This window comes from Leuresthes tenuis, unplaced genomic scaffold, assembly GCF_036924035.1.
Source record: "Leuresthes tenuis unplaced genomic scaffold, fLeuTen1.0.hap1 SCAF_12, whole genome shotgun sequence".
NCBI classification, from domain to species: Eukaryota; Metazoa; Chordata; class Actinopteri; order Atheriniformes; family Atherinopsidae; genus Leuresthes; species Leuresthes tenuis.
In genome coordinates this window covers 14,624,376-14,643,241 of record NW_027325366.1, presented here as the reverse complement: position 1 = coordinate 14,643,241, position 18,866 = coordinate 14,624,376, and the positions used below count along the sequence as shown (strand labels likewise).

The window sequence follows — 18,866 nt, the reverse complement described above, 5'->3', positions numbered from 1 at the left end:
TGTGTGTTGTGTGTAAGTGGGTCGTTTCAGAGGTATGTTTTGATTGGCTGGATGTCCTGAGGAGTAGAGGGATGTAATTGGTTTGCGTCTACAGCAAATACAGGAACAGATCCACCGGGACCTGCGAACTGAGAGGGACTCTGGGAAACCATAGCAAGGCGAGGCCCTGTGAGATACAAGGGGGTGGGTATGGGTGTGTGTGTGTGTGTGTGTGTGTGTGTGTGGGGGGGGGGGGGGGGGGGGGGGGGGGGGGGGGGGATTTTGTCTCCAGCTTTGAAATTTTCCTGCAGCATCAGAATTTTTGGTCACATTAAGGCAGCAGAATCAAGTCATAAACCGAGCACTCACATATTGCAGAGAACAGCTGCAACAAAAGTTTTTTTTTAATTAAGGACTAAGGCTTACTGTGTTACTGTGTCACTAGAAGTTGTATTTCTGTCAACTCGGTAAGTACAATACCAGAAGAAACTTGATTTCAGTTTTGTCTTTTTTTAGCTGAAAACACCATTAGCAGTTCATGTGTGTGCGATTTAGATACAGTATTGATCATAACTCCTGTCAATGACACACTTGGAGCAAGTTTAAAGATTTAAGGTGCGGTCAGTACTTATCAGTAAATCCCAGAGGGATAATTAAACTGTTTGTTTCAGTATTTCCATGAGCTTCCTTTGTTAATCGGTGTCAGCCTGTAGGTTTAGACAGAAGACAAATCTTCTTTTGTGTGTTTTTCTGTAAATGGATATGATCTGATCTAGTACAGGTGTGCTACAACTGCTGTCATTTGAGGCTGCCTGTCTGTGTATCACATATCATGCATTGACAGTAGTGAGCAGGTGCCACGCTGCAATTGGTGCAGCAGGTCACATCTGAACTCGGACTGTCAAGAATAAAGACCAAAGACGGTGTTGCTGTAGGAATATTGTTTTCTATGGTCTTCTCCTCCTAACCAGCTACACACTTAAAACAAACATTGTCACTGATGTAAGTTGGTTTGCTGATAACAAGGAGTTATTTGTGGTGGTTCACAGCCATTTCTTTTTAATCTTTTTCAGTTGCTTATGTTAGGGAGGTGAGTTATTGTATTTTGGTTTGCTGGTATTTTGGATAGATTATCTTGATTATACTTTGTTTAATTTTTAAAATTTACCAACATAAAGTCTAATTAAAACACTTTTGGAGCTTGTGTTTATTTTTGTCATTACGCATAAAGTATATGATCTGAAACTGTAGCAATATGCCTCAGACCTCAGGAAGATGGGTGATTTTTATGTTGTGTCTTGGTCACCCCGAGACAGGGCTCCAAGATGAAAAAGATTAGAACAGTTAGAGCAGCTTCAAGGGTTTCCCATCATGCTTTGGGTAGTAGGAAAGTCATTCCACAGAGAGACAGACACCGCTGAAGTGTGAAATGTTGCATCTCTTTGGCATCATGTTACCTGTTTGTCTGTTTGAACTGAAGAATCTGTGCTCAGTTAACCAAGATACGGCTCAGTTAGAAGCTAAACCAGTGACTTTTTTGTGTGAGCATCATCTTTAGATTATCTGTTTGAGTCAAAATGGTACGGATGTAACTGACTTAAGTATGAATAAACAAATGTAGAGACAGTTAAATGTATAATTAAAACATTTTGCTGTGAAAAAAAGGAAAAAAAATATTAATGGAGTTAATAAATTGAGGTTACCTCTTTTGTTTCTTTCTCTGTTATTCTGGATGGTTCTGGATGGTCTAAAGTACTCTGCTCAAAAAAATAAAGGGAACACCTAAACAACACAATATAAGTCCAAGTCAATCACACTTCTGTGAAATCAACCTGTCCAGTTAGGAAGCAACACTGATTGTGAATCAGTTTCCTGCTGTTGTGCAAATGGAACAGACGATAGGTGGAAATGAGAGGCAATTAGCATGTCAACCCCTATAAAGGAGTGGTTCTGCAGAACATTTCTCTGCTCTCATCCTTTCTGGCTGATGTTTTGGTCATTTTTGTATTTTGCATTTTGTCAGTGCTCTCATCCCTTCTAGCTGGAGACTGAATTTCCTGGAGGGGGTCATCCCAAAGGGATCAATAAAGTTGATCCAATCCAACAGGTCTTTTTGTCTGTCAGTATTTCCTTGGAAAAAAAGATGGCTAAAAGTTCTCTTAGTAATTTTATCTGCTTGTCTACACTTAAATTCTAAAAGCACATAATGCAGTGTGTAGATCATCAGCTGCTAATGTGATAATCTTGTCCATCCATTTTCTATAACCGCTTGATCCAACTCAGGGTTGCCGTGAACTGGAGCCTATCACAGCTGTCAATGAGCAAGAGGCAGGGTACATCCTGGACAGGTCACCAGTCCATCACAGGGCCACACACAACTGTGCACACTCCACATAGAAAGGCCCCAGCTGGAATTCAAGCCAGGAACCCTCTGATGCAATGGTGCAAACCACCACACCACCGTGTAGACCTCAAATGAAACCATGCAAACTAACACTAACTGAATTCAACTCAAACCAACCAAAGCTATCAAAAACCAATGAACCCGAACTAACAACTAAAGCCAAAATAAATGGAAATTTATCAACAACCAACTGAAATCTACTAAAAATCATCTGAAACTAAAGGACACCACCCAAAAGTAAGTGAAATCTCTCAACATAAACTCGTCATTTCTTTTATATAGTTTATTTTATAAAAACACCATTACAATTTAAAAAAAAAAAAAAAACATCTCCATAACTCTTAGTTGGATTTTTTTTTTCCTACATCCCAGTTGGGAGGGTCAAACAGTCAGGCTACATATTTTAAAACTAGGTGCAAAGTGATAATTGACAGTTTGTTCCTGTCCTTACAAAAAAAAACCCTAATGTGTTCCGTTCTACTGAGCACAGCTGTCATAAAGTCAGGTTCTCGAGGCACCCTCTGTCACACAGCTGGCCAATACATCAGTGCCTCATGAAAATGCTGTAATGGAGCACACAAAATGTGTTTGTGTGTATGCCTGGGGTGGCTGCTGCACTGTGGAAGCTTGCAATCAGCTGTGAGCACAAAAGTGCCAGACATATTTTCATTACAACAGAACAACTGTGAGCCTTGGAGCTCATCTTAGATCAGCTGAGGGGGGAAAAAAGCTGCCTGATTAGTAGTCTGTGCACTTAGATGTGCAAATGACCTCGTTCCTCTGAGAACAAGGAATGGCGCCGATGTGAGCACGACTTCAGCAGTACTGCATAGATTTGGTATTTGGTATAAATACATGTGAGGGTTATCTCTGATCTGTCAGCAGTATGCACTGTATTCATTTTGCTTTTTTAACATTTGTTCAGCTCACTTTGAATCTCAATCCAGATGGTAAAACAATCTAACTTCCAAGTATAAGGTACCCTCTACAATCTATTGTACATCATGACATTTGAATAAGAAAACTGCTTCAGCCTAATGAGTGTCAACCACATGCCATACAAAGGACTCCTGACTTCAGGTATCTGGGATGTTTTCTCATTATTATCATACACTTCTGTATTCCACTGGGAGGAAGTTTTTAGTAGCACAGTTGGCAAGGACCATAGTTTCCGCCACATCTGGCTGGTTAATAGAGCAATCTGACAAAGTAATTAACAGACCTTCTGTTCAGCAGAAGGACCTCTCATCAAATTATGTCCCCATGATGTTTAATTTTGAAGCAACACCAAACAAGTTTGTGAACCTTGAAATGACGTGCTTGTGACTCACTTTGAAGGACATTGAATTTTTATTATGCACGTTCCTGCCTAGACTTAGGTTTCCAGTCTTGAACCACACTAGCTGTATATTTGCAGGGCTCCCGCAGAGATTCATTATGATGGCAATGGGGTTATATCCCATAACTGTAGGGGGAGCCAAAGAGCAAAAAAGGGACCAAATCCTACAGTGTTACTTTAAAAGGCATTTTTCATCTGCTTGTATGTAGTATAAAATAGTTTTTGTAATCCAGATAAGGAAGAAGTTAGTAAACTGTTTGTTATTTTCTCCTCTTGAGTGGGCATTGAATAGCTACCTGTTTCCCATACAAACCATGCCACTTTCAGCCATTCATATGTTTTGTTTGGGCACTAAATTAACATTCAACATAACAATTTTTATTTTAAAGATAAGGTTAGATAGTCCTTTATTTGTCCTGCAAGGAGAAATTACTAATGTTACATCAGTAAATTAGTAAAAAATGGCACACAGTACTGCATATAAAGAAATGGCATCTCTGAATTAAGTGTTTCTTCCATGAATTCATGCAGTAACCAAGACTGTTAAAGGCTAAAACACTTAAGTTGGTGTGTCTTCAAGGCACGAGATGACCCTTCATTGTCACTTTTGATATACAGGGAACTGCTCTCCTGCTGCACATTAACAATTCTCCATTTGTGTCAGTAAGAGATGCATTGGCTAAACTGATCGTAAACAGTAAAGGGGAAAAAATATTCCATAATTCCAGGTTATCACCAAGTAACACAAGCTGTGTAATTAGGTCAAAAGCAGGAGGGGGAGTGACACTTGACCTTCGGACATGGAAGTTGTGTTTGAGTAAAACCTTGAGCCTGCTGGTTTTCAACTCCAGAAGTTTTATTTTTGATTCCTTCCCCTCTGCTACAGTATTAATTAAATCTCTTCGGTTAAGATGAGGAAAACATAATTAAATCATACATTAGAATATATTTTATAGCAATGTTGCCATGGTGACACATGGAAGAAAGGAAATATCAAACTGGGGAGTCACAGCTAATCAACAGCAGCATATTCCTTGCAGGGAAGATACTAACTATTCATAAGTACGTCACACAACACCAGTTCAAAAAACCCAAACTGTCTCTGTTCTTACTGAGTTTTCTGTTTTGTTTAATGACTTATATTCTTGTTTAATTTCCTGTTTGTTTCTCAGGTTGTGCCAGATAGTCTTTTCTTCCTGCTCTCCCTGCACACCAGGGTTTTATCAGCCAGTTGTCACACCAGCCCTTTTTACTGTCATTTGCCTAATTAGATCTTTGTCGTTGCTCCTTTATGTAGGTCATTCATGTGTTTTCGCCTTTGCTCAGTTTCTTGTTTGTTTTGGGTTCAGTTTCTCAGATTTCCTAAGTTGGAAGGGTCTGAGTTTTGTTTTAATAAAGTTTTAGCTCGACACCTTCTTCCTTCCTGCCTACTGTCCATGGTTCGGGTCTTCAGTCACCATGAAACAGGGTTAGTAAACAAGGCCTGTAAAATCCTGATTATTCATGCCATTTTTAACAAGTCCTCTTTTCTCCTCAGAGTAAACTTCACAGTTTAAAGGAAACCAGTAGTTTTATTTATTTATCTGTTAATCAAAATTCTACATAATAGTTTAATTGCCATCATACTAGTTGTCAATTTCATTCTTTGCCAGTAACATTAATCCAGTTCCTCTCTAATGGTTTTAACTGGTGGTTGGTCAACTTAACCAACTTAACTGGTGTAACCAATAACTATCTATTTAAAATGCTGGGTCTAGGGTGGATGAATCTCATTATAACACCTACAGATTATTGCATTTTTAAATATTTGATCTCATAGAACCCTGCAGACTACTTCATAACAGCAGGGTTCAGGGGTTGTAGCTTCTGGAATGTCAGCTCTGGCTGCAGGAAAGTCACACAGTCCTTTAATGTGACACCTCCTGACGTCATAAACAGGTGAGTTTACAGTAAATACGGAGAAGGGGTAAAAAAATACAGTGTGTGCTGCAGCCATTATTTACAGTTTTAAAATAGATTTTAAAATAGATTATTATCGTTTTACCCAAACAAAACCATGAAACAAATAAAGGCGTGCCTGAACTTCGAAATAATGATCTAAGCTCAGGTAAAATAATATAAGTTTGATCCTTAAAAATGTACCTGGCTGTGTTTTGTTTGAAAATATATAGTATGCAGTGCGTGTTTGTAAAGTGGGTTGTGCGCATGCGCCGTTCCGCTGCTCTGCTGGCAAAGCGCAGCGCGCGCGGCTCTGAGTTCGACAGTGTCTGGAAACCTGACTGGCTGGATGACTGATGTCTGATCAGTCAAATCACTCGCGGATTCACTGTCTGGAGGCACTGGTGGGTTCCGAATCGATCATTAGTGACTGTAAGGCAACTGTCAGGGTGCGTGAGCAGAGTTGAGCGCTTCGGACGAGCAGGAGTCTACTTTCCTCATCCATCCATCACCCCCTCTCCTGTCGGTAAGTCACCTTGCTCCGCTGTCTTTTTTATACTTGTCCTTGTCATCTTTCTCGTCTTTTTGTCTCACCTTTCTTTTCAGTGTTTGTTGAATGTTGTGAAATAAACGCACCGATCAGCTGCAGCAGCTGCTGAAAAACACCACCGCTCCTGAGCTGCAGGTCTGGTTGTCCGGATCACTTTCAGGGTTCTTTGTTAGTACGGAAAAATCAAGTCCGAGTTTCTCGATGTTCTCGAGTTTCTTTTCTTTTCAATTATTCTGCATTTTAAGTTTCCGTAGATTTTTGTCCACGTCGGTTTTTCTGTTTGTCACTGAAAAGGTTCAATGAAGGCTCCATTAATTTAGTCCGCGCTTCTGCCTGCTGGCTCTTCCAGCGGTGGCCAACACCTTTTACTTTAATTGGTATACGAAAAAAAATACCTCTACCAGTTTTTTGGGCTGTACCATTTAGATTATTGTGCTGGAATTACTGTACGATTTTTTCATTTTCAAGTAAAATTCCTGCATCAATACTATAACTAAAGTAACTGTAAGTTACATTTTATGAGGAAAAGATGCAGGCAAAAGTAAAACTGGTCTATTAAACGCGAGTGAAATCAGTTCTGTATATGAAATGCTGCTGGTACTGTTGTGATACCGGTGTGTTGTATGACCAACATTTAGCAGGTTTTTTTGGTCTACAGCTCCCGAGTATTATTTTCAATGTGATTTAGTTGATCTACACATTTGTTTTGTTTGTACAACATTAGAAAATAGTGAGCAATACATCAATTTCAGTTAGTCTGAGAGCTGGCCAGTGACACCTTGCTATTATGCCTTGTTCACTTTTGGCTTTTCCTGGTCTTAGCAAAAATATAATTCTCTTATTATTTTTTTGCAGGAAAAATAAATGTTATATATTAATTCTGTAACAATGGACTTGTCATCTAAGCCCAATTAATTAACTGATTACTTGTTTGAACTATATAAATTCTTATGGATATACACTATAGAGGAAATATCACCTATTCAGATCAGTTAAATAGGAAAAAGTAGCACTTACAAGACTGGCACAATCCAGTGTACCATTTCATGTCTATTAAACAAAGTAAGTCAGACAGATACTCTTTTTTTCTTTTTTCTTTAAGCTATACCTTGCAACCAAGTTTCATGAAAATCGTTTTTTGGTTTTGTGTAATCTTGCTGACAGATGAACAGACTATCCATCCATCCATTTTCTATACCCGCTTAATAGGGCCATGGGTGGGCTGAAGCCTATCCCAGCTATCATTGAGCGAGAGTAGGGTAGGGTACACTCTGGACAGGTTACCAGTCCATCACATGGCCACACAGAAACAAACAAGTATGCACACTCACTCCTAAGGACAATTTAGAGTCAACATGCATGTTTTTGATGGACGGTGGGAGGAAGCCAGAACTCACACAGGCTGGAGCCTATTCCAGCTGCCAGTGGGCGAGATGCAGGGTACACCCTGGATGGGTCGTCAGTCCATCACACTAACTCCTAGAGTCAATTTATAATCACCAGTTAACCTAACATGCATGTTTTTGGACGAGGAAGACGGTAAACTCACGCATTTACGGGAAGACCCTGCAAACACGACACAGAAAGGCTCCTGCTGGGACTTCCCCGGGGTCTCCTCCCAATGGGACATGCCCGGAACACCTCACCAGGTAGGCATCCAGGAGTCATCCTAAGCCACCCCATCTGACTCCTCTTGATGTGGAGGAGCAGTGGCTCAACTCCCGGATGGCCGAGCTTCTGGGAGAGCCCAGACACCCTGCGGAAGAAGCCCATTTCGACCACTTGTATTTGCGATCTCGTTCTTTCGGTCACTACCCACAGCTTGTGACCATAGGTGAGGATGGGAATGTAGATTGACTGGTAAATTGAGAGCTTCGCTTCTGGCTCAGCTCCTTCTGCCTCAGCACGACTGGCCAGTGCAGAGCCTGCAATCATTGCAGACGCCGCACCAATCTGCCTGTCAATCTCCCGCTCCATTTGTCCCACACTCGTGAACAAGCCGCCAAGATACTTGAACTCCTCCACTTGGAGAAGGATCTCATTCCCAACCTGTAGAGGACATTCCACTCTTTTCTGGCTGAGGACTATGGTCTCGGATTTGGAGGTGCTGGTTTTCATCCTAGTCACTTCACACTCGGCAGCAAACCACTCCAGTGAGAGCTGAAGGTCACGGCCAGACAATGCTAACAGTAAGACAACCGCAAAAAGCAGAGACCCGATTCTGAGGTCGCCAAATCGGACCCCCTCAATGCCCTGGCTGTACCTAAAAATTCTGTCCATAAAAATTATGAACAGAATCGGTGACAAAGGGCAGCCCTGATGGAGTCCAGCCCTCACTAGAAACACGTCCAACTTACTGTCGGGAATGCGGACCAAACTCTGACACCGGTCATACAGAGATCGAACAGCCCCTATCAAGGGGTCCGGCACTCCATACTCCCGGAGCACCCCCCACGGGACTCCCCAAGGGACATGGTCGAACGCCTTCTCCAAGTCCACAAAACATATGAAGTTCGGTTGGGCGAACTCCCAGGCACCCTACAGGACCCTGCTGAGGGTGTAGAGCTGGTTCACTGTTCCACGGCCAGGACAAAAACCACACTGCTCCTCCTGAATCTGAGATTCGACTATCTGATGGATCCTCCTCTCCAGTACCCCAAAATAGACCTTACCAGGGAGGCTGAGGAGTGTGATCCCCCTGTAGTTGGAACACACCCCCCGGTCCCCCTTTTTAAAGAGGGGGACCACCACCCCGATCTGCCAGTCCGGAGGCACTGTTCCCGATGTCCACGTGACGTTGCAGAGGCATGTCAACCAAGACAGCCTAACAACATCCAGAGCCTTGAGGAACTCCGGACAGACATCATCCACCCCCGGGGCCTTGCCACCGAGGAGCTTTTTGACCACCTCTGCAACCTAAGCCCCAGAAATGGGAGGCTCCATCTCCAAGCTCTCTGGCTCTGCTTCCTCATCTGAAGGTGGTTGGTAGGATTGAGGAGATCCTCGATTCCCCCCACTGACAAACAACGTCCCCGTCCCCACCATACACGGTGTTGACGATGCACCGCTTCCCCCCAGAGCCTCCGGATGGTGAACCAGAATCTCTTCGAGGCCGTCTGGAAGTCGTTCTCCATGGCCTCACTGAACTCCTCCCAAGCCTGAGTTTTTGTCTCAGCAACCACCGAGGCTGTGCTCCGCTTGGTACCCATCAGCTGCAAAAAGGTCTGATAGGACTTCAGCTTGACGGCTTCTCTCACCGTTGGTGTCCACCATCGGGTTCGGGGGTTGCTGCCATGACAGGCATCGACCACTGTACGGCCATAGCTCCGGTTAGCCGCCTCAACAATGGATGCACGGAACATGGCCCATTCGGACTCAATGGCCCCCACCTCCCCGGAACATGGTTGAAGTTCTGCCGGAGGTGGGAGTTAAAGCATCTTCCCCCACCAAACTACTGCTATTTTAGAGAGTTATGTTGGCACAGTTGTGCTAATTTGAGCATAGCAAAGTTTTCATGCACACATCCGTGTGACATATGAAATATCGACATACTGATTAGTTAAAAACATGGTCACTTCTGGTATTCTCTGAAAATTCTGCTACTATTTTGTATAGGTGTATTTGTCGCAGACGGTTGTATTTCTTGTCATTTAGAGGCATTCAGCTCAAAGTGTAAGTCTGATGTAAAAAAAAAAAAAGATTAACCAAGAGTGGAAACAATGGAACAGCATTCAATCATGATTTCTTTCCTCTTTGTGTTCAAGTTGCACTCTATCTCTGAACTTTCTCTGCATTTATTCTCAAAAGGGATGTTTCTTTTTAGCAGATTATGTAGAAAATTATGCAACTCATGTCTGAGAGAAGCCACAATTGTTAGGTGTTTTCATTGAGTTTAGTTAAACTATGCAATACTACTTACTTGCTGAAGTTTGCATAAGTTTGTGTTTTTTTTTATATATACAGCATATAGGCTTGTCTTAATGGTAATCCCACTAATAACTGTACTTTATGCAATTTTACATGGTTTATTCTTTAAGTTTGTAAGCACATCCAGAGTAACCAAGTACTTTCATACAAAATCATAACTGAAGAACAGAGTTGATTAGTTTTTTATTTTCATAGAAAAGAATGTATCACACTTTTATTAAAAGTTAAAGTTCAGCGTTTTCTGCAAAATACTTGTGATGAACATATGTAGAATGAGACCTCCAAATAGATTAAACTGCTCTAAAGTAAGTTAAATATCCCGACTAGATTTACTTCAGCCTGTTAAAACTGTAAATCCATAGTTGTGCATGCTCAACCATGCACATGTGTGGCCATGTGATGGAATTATATTTTTTCATATAAATTGTATACAAATCAAAGTAACTCTTTTCTGAGCAGTTTGAAATAGAATTCAAAACAGTTCTCTCAAATGGTCAAATTTGAGCAGCAGCAGATACTTTGCAGATTTAAATCATTCTAGATTAATATATCTTGAGAGATGCATTATGTAGATCGGTTATTAGGAGGTGTGATTTGTCAATAGTTGCAACCTTAACCATTTTTTTTATCTCTATCATATTTACACTCAGTTTTACTCATTTGAATATATAAATATATGTGTGTATATATATATATTTAAAAAAATAGAAGGCAGGGCAGATTATTTTGACTATTTTATATCCAAATGGGATTCATTTTCATTGTCATTGTCACCAGTTTTTATGCATCACACCAGCTTTTGGGAGCTGGTTTGATCTTTAAACATAATTATATGAAACCATTTTAAGACAAGTATAAAAGCTAACATTCTTTAAAGTTGCACTCGAGAATTTGGCACATATTTTGCTCTTTAGATTCCCCTACACTTGTGAGATGTTATACCACTGTCATGAAAACAAATATTTGTGTGAGTTCTGCACATGTACCACCATACACATGAATTTGTTGTCATGTTGAAGAAGCCACAAAGAAGCCATCAAAAGCCCACAAATATGTCAAGCAACAGCAAAGAAACATGGTTTAGTGTGGGGCTGGAAACCAACATTATGAACTGTGGTATCTCAGCCCCAGGTGCTCCAGGGCAGTTTCAGGCCCGGGAATCTCGATAATCCTTTACAAAGCCTACACACACACACATGCAAACATACCGTCACCTATGTGAGAATGAACCACATCTCAGTGACAGAGAGGATGAGAGATATGGTACAACCCCAGACCATACAGACTGTGTGTATGTGTTATTGTTTTTGTTACAATCCTAAGAATATTTTCTGGTAAAACTATTGACCTTGTCTGGACTGTTATCTTTTTGAGGACCAAATACAAAAGTTCTCACGAGGCAGAACGTCATGTCTGAGGATAGTATCTTTTTTCTTCTGTGACCTAAAAATTAGACAACTCCAAAGTTTGCTCATCTCTATTTCTTTCAGTTCTCTCCTTGTCCTCCCTCTCTCTTCCTTTCTACCCCTTGCTTTACTGCTTTACCTCCATCTTCATCACCTCTACTTTTCCTGCTTCTCCTTTGTGACCTGAAACAATTTTTAAAGTTGTCCATTGTAAAGTGAGTAGGACTTCAGCCCCCTCTTCTTTTTTTTACATTAATTCCTTTCCTTTGTTGCTTCCTTCTCTCCATGTTTCCTTTTGCTTCCGCTGTGCTGCTACTGCTGTTTGATTGAATGTTTGGACCTTCTCACAGTTTGTCTCCGGCCTCCCTGTTTCTAATTAGTGCTTTTCAATTTAATTAAAGCAGATGTCTTCTTATGAAGACAGATGAGGAACACATTCACACTGAGCTAAATATCCAATGAGAACAGCCAGACATTGAAGGCAGGTTTCAAATTGATAACTATGTTTTGTTTTTAACTGATAAAACTTTTAGACTGTACCAACTAGCAATTAGTTATACTTTCCCAGGACTGGTCACTGTGATAACTGAGTATTTTAACTGCTGCCTGCTTTCTCTATTCCTGCCACCTACACCCAACCATTGATGTACATAGTTGTCCACCCTGAATCTGGTTCAGCTTGCGTCTCATCCTGTTAAAATGTTTTTTTTTTTTATTCAACTGTTGTCAAGTGTTTAGTCAGTTGAAACACAATAACTGAGGAGCAAAAGGTGCAGCTGTTCACTCACCAGGCCAAACTGCAGTAGCTTTAAATAACATCCTTACCTTCTAATACATTCTTACATTCTTACATTGCATGAATTTAAGATAGATTTTCAGGGCGCCTGCAAATTTTGGAGGTTGCAGAGGAAAGCCCAGATTGGAAGCAAATCTGTGTGAGAGCTGGACAATGAGAGCAACATTTTACAAGAACACCCATGCCTCTGTGATGCCCCTTTGATGTTTCCAGTGTGCAACATCATAACAGAGTTTAGAAAAAGATGTTAAACGTATAGCAATGACTGGCATAATTTTTGGAGATGCGCTATACAATGATCAATTGACACTGAAAATCTTGTAGTGTGAACCTGGCTTCTGGCAGTTTAGATGTAGTCTTTTCCAAGTGAAAGAAAAACTCCCATTGGTATGGACTTTAAGCTTTGTAACTCTGCAGACATTTTACGAGCACCTGCTGAAGGAAAAGGAAAAAGCCAGTAGGTTTTATATGCCCTCTTTAAGCTGTATCGTGTTATTATCCTTGATAGTGCTCTTTGAAGGCAGGACTGGGGGTGGATAAACTCGTTTGATTGGTTGATTGATTGATTGATTTATATATTTAACTTTTAATGATGATTGATAAATCTGTCAAAGTATGAGATTTTAAAAATCCTTGGCTGATAGACGAATGTAAGACCCTGTAAGAGCCCACGTTTTTTCATGCCATATCAGCCTGCTGATAGACTTAAAACTTGTAGATGATACCATACTGACTTGCTATTAGACCCCTCTAATCTACAGTAAACAGGTTGAAGGGTCATTGAGACCTACTTATTAACTGAAAGACTGCACAAAAGTAAGTTCACACAAACAGGCCAGTAGAACAGCAAATGTAGACTTGTCCTAGTATAACACACCTCTACACAGATCAATTTTACCTATTTATAGAGTATGACAGCATTACTACACACAGCGTTTGTCTTTGTGTGTGTGTGTTTGTGCCAGGACTCCAGCAGTGGGCAGATTGAGAAGCAGCATGTTGTTACGTCAGGGCAGATTAGTTAGGAAACCTGCCGAGAGCACGCATACGCACACAAGCAAAAATTGCTGTTTCAGTACTAAATCTATTGTAGGTCTGTTTGTGTGAGTGTGGACTGACAGCAGGCAGGTGTAATGAGCTCAATGTTACAACTGTATGCTTGATCTATTAGAACAGAGATTTTACATTGGTATTTAATTAAGATTAATCAAGATCATTGCATAAAGATTAACTTTAGTTCAGTGTAGGTGTAACATATATTGTTGATAGGGCTAATATTAGAAGCCAGTTAGCTTAGCTTAGCATAGCGACTAAAACCAAAGGGAAACTCTGGCTCTGTTAACCATATGCAGCTACCGACACTGTTTAAGCTCACTTCAAACATACATTTTTTGAACCACACGCTCACGATTTTGGATTGTGTATTGAACTGCTTCTTGATGATGAACAGTGTTTGCAGTCTTTGCTAAGCTAAACTAACCAGACACACACCAGAGCAGTCTGAACATCTACCACAAGTCAAGCTGTTCAGAATTCAGTTATCAGCATTTCTGTTACATCTGGACTCATACTGATACCTGCTTAAATAATTTTTGTGTTTGCTCAGTTGATTTGTCACTGACACTGCACACACACCTTGTTTGCTTTGACAACAGTGTGAAGCGTTGTGTTTTCCCTCAGAGGCAGTTTTCAGTCACTGTACCAGTAGCCCTAAGGTACTGCAGTATGTGGAGTTGCTACTTTGCAGTACAGAACGCTTACAGCAAGCCACTTCATTACTCCCATTCTGTCTGCTGTGATTTATGAAGCTACCTTTGTGTGAATCCGTGTGTCTACACCTGCTCTCTGTGTTGCTTTAGGAAAGTTTTGATGAATCTCTTGTCATGTGACAAAGAGGAAGTAATAAGAGTAATAGAATGTGATTGGGTGATGATTATAAAAAAGCACAACTAGATCCCTGATGATCGTCTCAGTGAATATATAGTCATGTGTGTGTGTATGGTGCTTAAAGGAAATTTTCATACAGTTTGTGTGTGTGCATGTGTAATAATTGGGACGACAGTAGTGAATTGTCCGCTCGTGACTCATGTCTCTAAGGTATTACACACACACACACACACTGAGGTTTTGAAGGTTACTCTAACACTAACTTACACTCGTACACAATGTGGGACTTGGGAAGCTGGAAGTCTTGAATATTTTCACCTATGAGACAGTCGAATCATGTCCAAACTAATTCCACCAAATCTGAAAATATCATCTAGACGTTTTTCTTGGTCAAACAGCAAGAAAATGGCTAAATCTCTTGTCCTGTGTTATTTTCTGGCGTTTGTGTTCCTTGCAATCAACATAAGGGACAATCAGCCTGCTTTATTTGCTGACATCCGCTGGGGAAAGCTGAAAACAAGATGAGAAGACTGGCCTTTTATCTGTCATAACCACCAATTAGCATAGCATATGTGAAGTCCAAAGGGCAAAATAGAGCAGACTTTCCACTTGCAATCTCATTAGTTACATCCACCGGCTTTGTTTAAGTGGTTAATGAGTCTGTGTCTTGTTAGGGTTCAGATAGTAGAGCAAGGCTTATGGTGCAGTGGTGTGTGTAAAAAGACATTACAAGTATGTAACTATCAGCAACAACAATATAACCACTGGCAGAGGAAGTGAATATAACTGATCTTGTTGCAATGCAATATTCTACTGGAAAACCTCAGGTTCATGTATCCACGTTGAAGTTGTTTGACACTTACAACCTAAACATTGTCTCAGTATATGACTTTCTTATGAGACGATTCGATACGTATATTGATATATGGGACAGGATACAATTCAGGGTTGATTATCTTTTTAACAGAATGATTCTGTTTGATTTTATTAGATTTGATACAGCCTGATGCAGATCTTAGCATTTCTTAAACATCTATATTTATTCTCTGTTGTAAATTAGAACAAACCATTTCTATAATTGTAGCATTGGTTATTTACCCTTAAATACATTTATATGTATAAATGACCAGGAAATGCCAAGTATTTTTGGTACTTCATAGTACAGGATAAAGGATTTGATACTCCTTGTGCCACTTTAGCTTCTGTGTTGTGGTTGCTTGTGCTAACTGTATTAGCATACAGAGAATATCCTATGATCTCGCCAAGTGAGTGTTCAGATCTGTTGTGCTACTGCTGTACTTAATCAGATTATATCCAGACATTAGATCTCATGGTGTAGTGTAAGCTGTGTCAGCATTAGTTGTCACTCATGTTTAGTGTTTATATTGCAAGCAACGATCTTTCACTACTAGATCTGAGAAGAGCATTTGGCAGTGGGCTGGTTGATACGCTGTTTAAATACTGTGCAGACCTCATTCATTGAAGTAGTAATGGTGAAGCTACTAGTAAAGTACTAGCTGTTTACTTCCGTTAAAGCAGAAGTCTCTGTTTAACTCTGTGTAGAATCTGCAATAAAATCTTCAACTGTATTTCAATGCAATAATCAGTTACTTACTGTATTCACTGGATTAATACATTTTATCAGATTCATTAGATAAGAGGTGAATTGAAAGTTGTTTTTATACTACAAGCCACATTTACCCAGTCACACATACTCCTTCTGGTACAACAATTCATAAGACTGTATGAATTGTTGTACCACATTGGAGGCAAAGTGTCTTGGCTTGTGGAAGCTGGGAATCAAAACACCGACCTCCCAATTTGCAGATGACCACTCTTATCTGATCTGCAGATGCCCTAGATATTTGATGCTAAAAACTGGTTCTGATTCATAGCAGTTACTATTTACACCCCAATTTTTTTTTTTACAAAAGACCTACGTCAACCTTGAGGCAACTACACTTTCTGGTGACAGCAGCTTATTCCAACAGGAACTTGCCAGACCATAAAAACTGTATTGATGACATGACAAACATAATAAAGAGCCTGAGGTGTTGCCTGGTTTCCAAATTCTAAAATAATTGAGATGGACAAGCAGGACAGTCACGAACAAACACATTCTACCAACATTCTAGCACTAGGTCCCTCAGATCTATGTCCAAATTAGTTAGAGCTGATTTTAATGTTGTAACTGATGACTATGAATAAAACTAACTATATACAAATACAAATACAAATGTTTTTACATCTAATCAAAATTGTGTATTAGAGAGTGTATAACATCCTAACCGGGATGCTATTGACCCTGTTGCAAAGATTCTCAACCACAACTCTATGAAATTTCATGCACCAGAAATTGAATACAACAAAACCTACATCCATACAGCTGTCTGAATCAATCTACTCAGTGAAAGTGCCACTCTTTGCAGCCTTTTAAAAATGTGGCTAGTTGTCTCCTTCTGGAGTGGAAAGGTTTAACCAAACATACACCCTCCCTCTTTCTTTCCCTTAAGGAGCTTTAAGGTTGATAAAATCATCTCAGTATCAGCTTGTTCCAACTCAAACAGGAGGAAATAGTGCATCTGTAAAGGATTAATCCACAGTTAGTGCTGTGGTGACTGTTTCCATCAATAGGATGTTGATATACTCGATTGAGTCAAAGTAAGAAGAGTGTTGTGATAATGAAGGAACAGTTTAGCTAGTATGGCCCTGTGATTTATGTGTTTATTGTTTTTTCTTTGTAGCTCTATGTGTAAAAAGATACAAATGAAAGATTCCTTGTATTAACTTTCAGGTTGAATATTGAATTGAATATTGTCTGGCTGGGTGTTGGAAGAGGACTAAAAACAGAAAGTATCAGGAATTGTTGTTAGAGGTTGTTGGCTGTGTAGACATGACTCTTAGTCAGAAAGCTAAACAGCCTTGGTGCGTCATCAGCAAAAGTACAGAAAAGTTAATCCACTCAACAACAAAGTCACGGTGTTCTAAATGTGAAGGTGACATTTTATCTTTTTATAGAAACTGAGACACAACTTTACTCTCAACATCCTCTCCTCTGTGATGTCACTCCACTGGCTCTAAACTTTAGTTTGTACTACTCAGTGTGAAGATGCCTAAACTGCCGACCAAGGTGTGTGTTTCTGCATTTGTCTCGTGTTTCTTCTTCCATTAGTTGAGTGGTGCAGGTGTTGAATGTTTGATGAGTCAGCATGTTGAGAAGGAAGTGATGTCATAGCCATCTCCTCAGCTTTCAGTCTGAGTTAATGTTCTCTGGCTGCAGCTTAAAGTCCTTAACAGCTACTGTGAATAAAGCTGATACGTTGTAGTTACTGTGGGAGGAATGGTTATCATGGCAGTGGTAAATCCTCTGGTGTGTTTTACTTTTTTAGCATACCTACAGTCATTATTAGATAATAGTACTAAAGTGGCAATTCTAGTCTACTGTTATTCAAAAATTGTCTCGAATTTCTCGAGGATCCATTCAGAAAACGTTTTTCACCGAAGACACCAAACATAAGTTGTGTTGTTGCTACACCTGTAGGCTGGTGGGGTTCAAATTCCAAGGGAACATGATATGCTAATACATGTTGAGATATTTAGGTTTTGAGCAAACTTTTCATCCATTTGGTTGTTTGTGGCTGAATGTCGATACTTTGCGTCACAAGGAAACTGGTTCTGACCTCAGTATGTCTGCCAGATTTGTCTTAGTTGTAGACAAGCTGCTTCAGACCAGCAGAGAATCGCAACCTTGGTCTATTAATCCATTTATGTTGTACAAACTTCCTCTTCACGTGCTTGAGCTGATTAGTTTCTCCTGGAGCTGCCATCTATCCAAGCATACACTTGACTTGAGATAAAACGTTATAACTGGTTGCATCTCTTGCAGCACAGGTACCTTAAAAGACTGCCATCCTTTCCATTTATTTCACCACTTGGCCATCATATCTGTGTTTGAGTTATTTGACCTGTTTTTTGTGCATTTTCAATTTAAGTTCAAAAGAACTTATCAACAGATCAATGGAAACATTTTGTGTAAAAACTATGGCATTCACAAAACATGTGACCAAACTTAATAAACTTCCAACAAGGTTGAAAACATCATATTTTTAAAGAGGGCAGACAAAACCAAAACCTTTCATCTGCAATGGTTGAAAGCATCCATAGTATTAGAACCTTTAAGTTAACAGTTGATAATACTGGAACGCTTAAATTCAACATAATCTAGTGATGGATGGAGACCTGCGTTTATGTGGTTAATTTTCTAAAAAATGTCATTATGCGTCGCACTTAGTGGCGATGTACAATGAAATGATGGCAACACATCACACAGATGTCTTTTTAAGTTTTATTTTGCTTCTCTTTTCTCTCTTCAGTCTACACGGTGAAAAGCTGTGTAAAACATTCAGCCTCAAAGAATAAAACTTTCAGTTCTTTTAATCCTCATCCTCATGTCCACCATTGTAACAGTCCCCAAAACACATTAGCGCCACATACACAAAATGAATCACATACATGAAATGAATCAAATTAAGTCAAATTTTATGTTGTTACCATTGTAACAGCATAAAACAATAATGGACAATTACTGTTTGCCCCTATTGGACCATAAGCCAGACCATCTGTGCTCTGTGCTGGGAACT

General features: G+C 40.0%; 1 protein-coding gene across 2 annotated transcripts in view; it reads left to right on the top strand.

Moving 5' to 3' along the window:
- Window positions 1-5,954: 5,954 nt before the first annotated feature.
- Window positions 5,955-18,866, top strand: part of znf385b (zinc finger protein 385B) — a 78,240-nt gene continuing 65,328 nt past the window's right edge. For both annotated transcript variants that reach the window (XM_072396564.1, XM_072396563.1), the window contains exon 1: window positions 5,955-6,186. The gene's annotated coding sequence lies outside the window, so the exon portion shown is untranslated. The remainder of the gene's footprint in view (window positions 6,187-18,866) is intronic.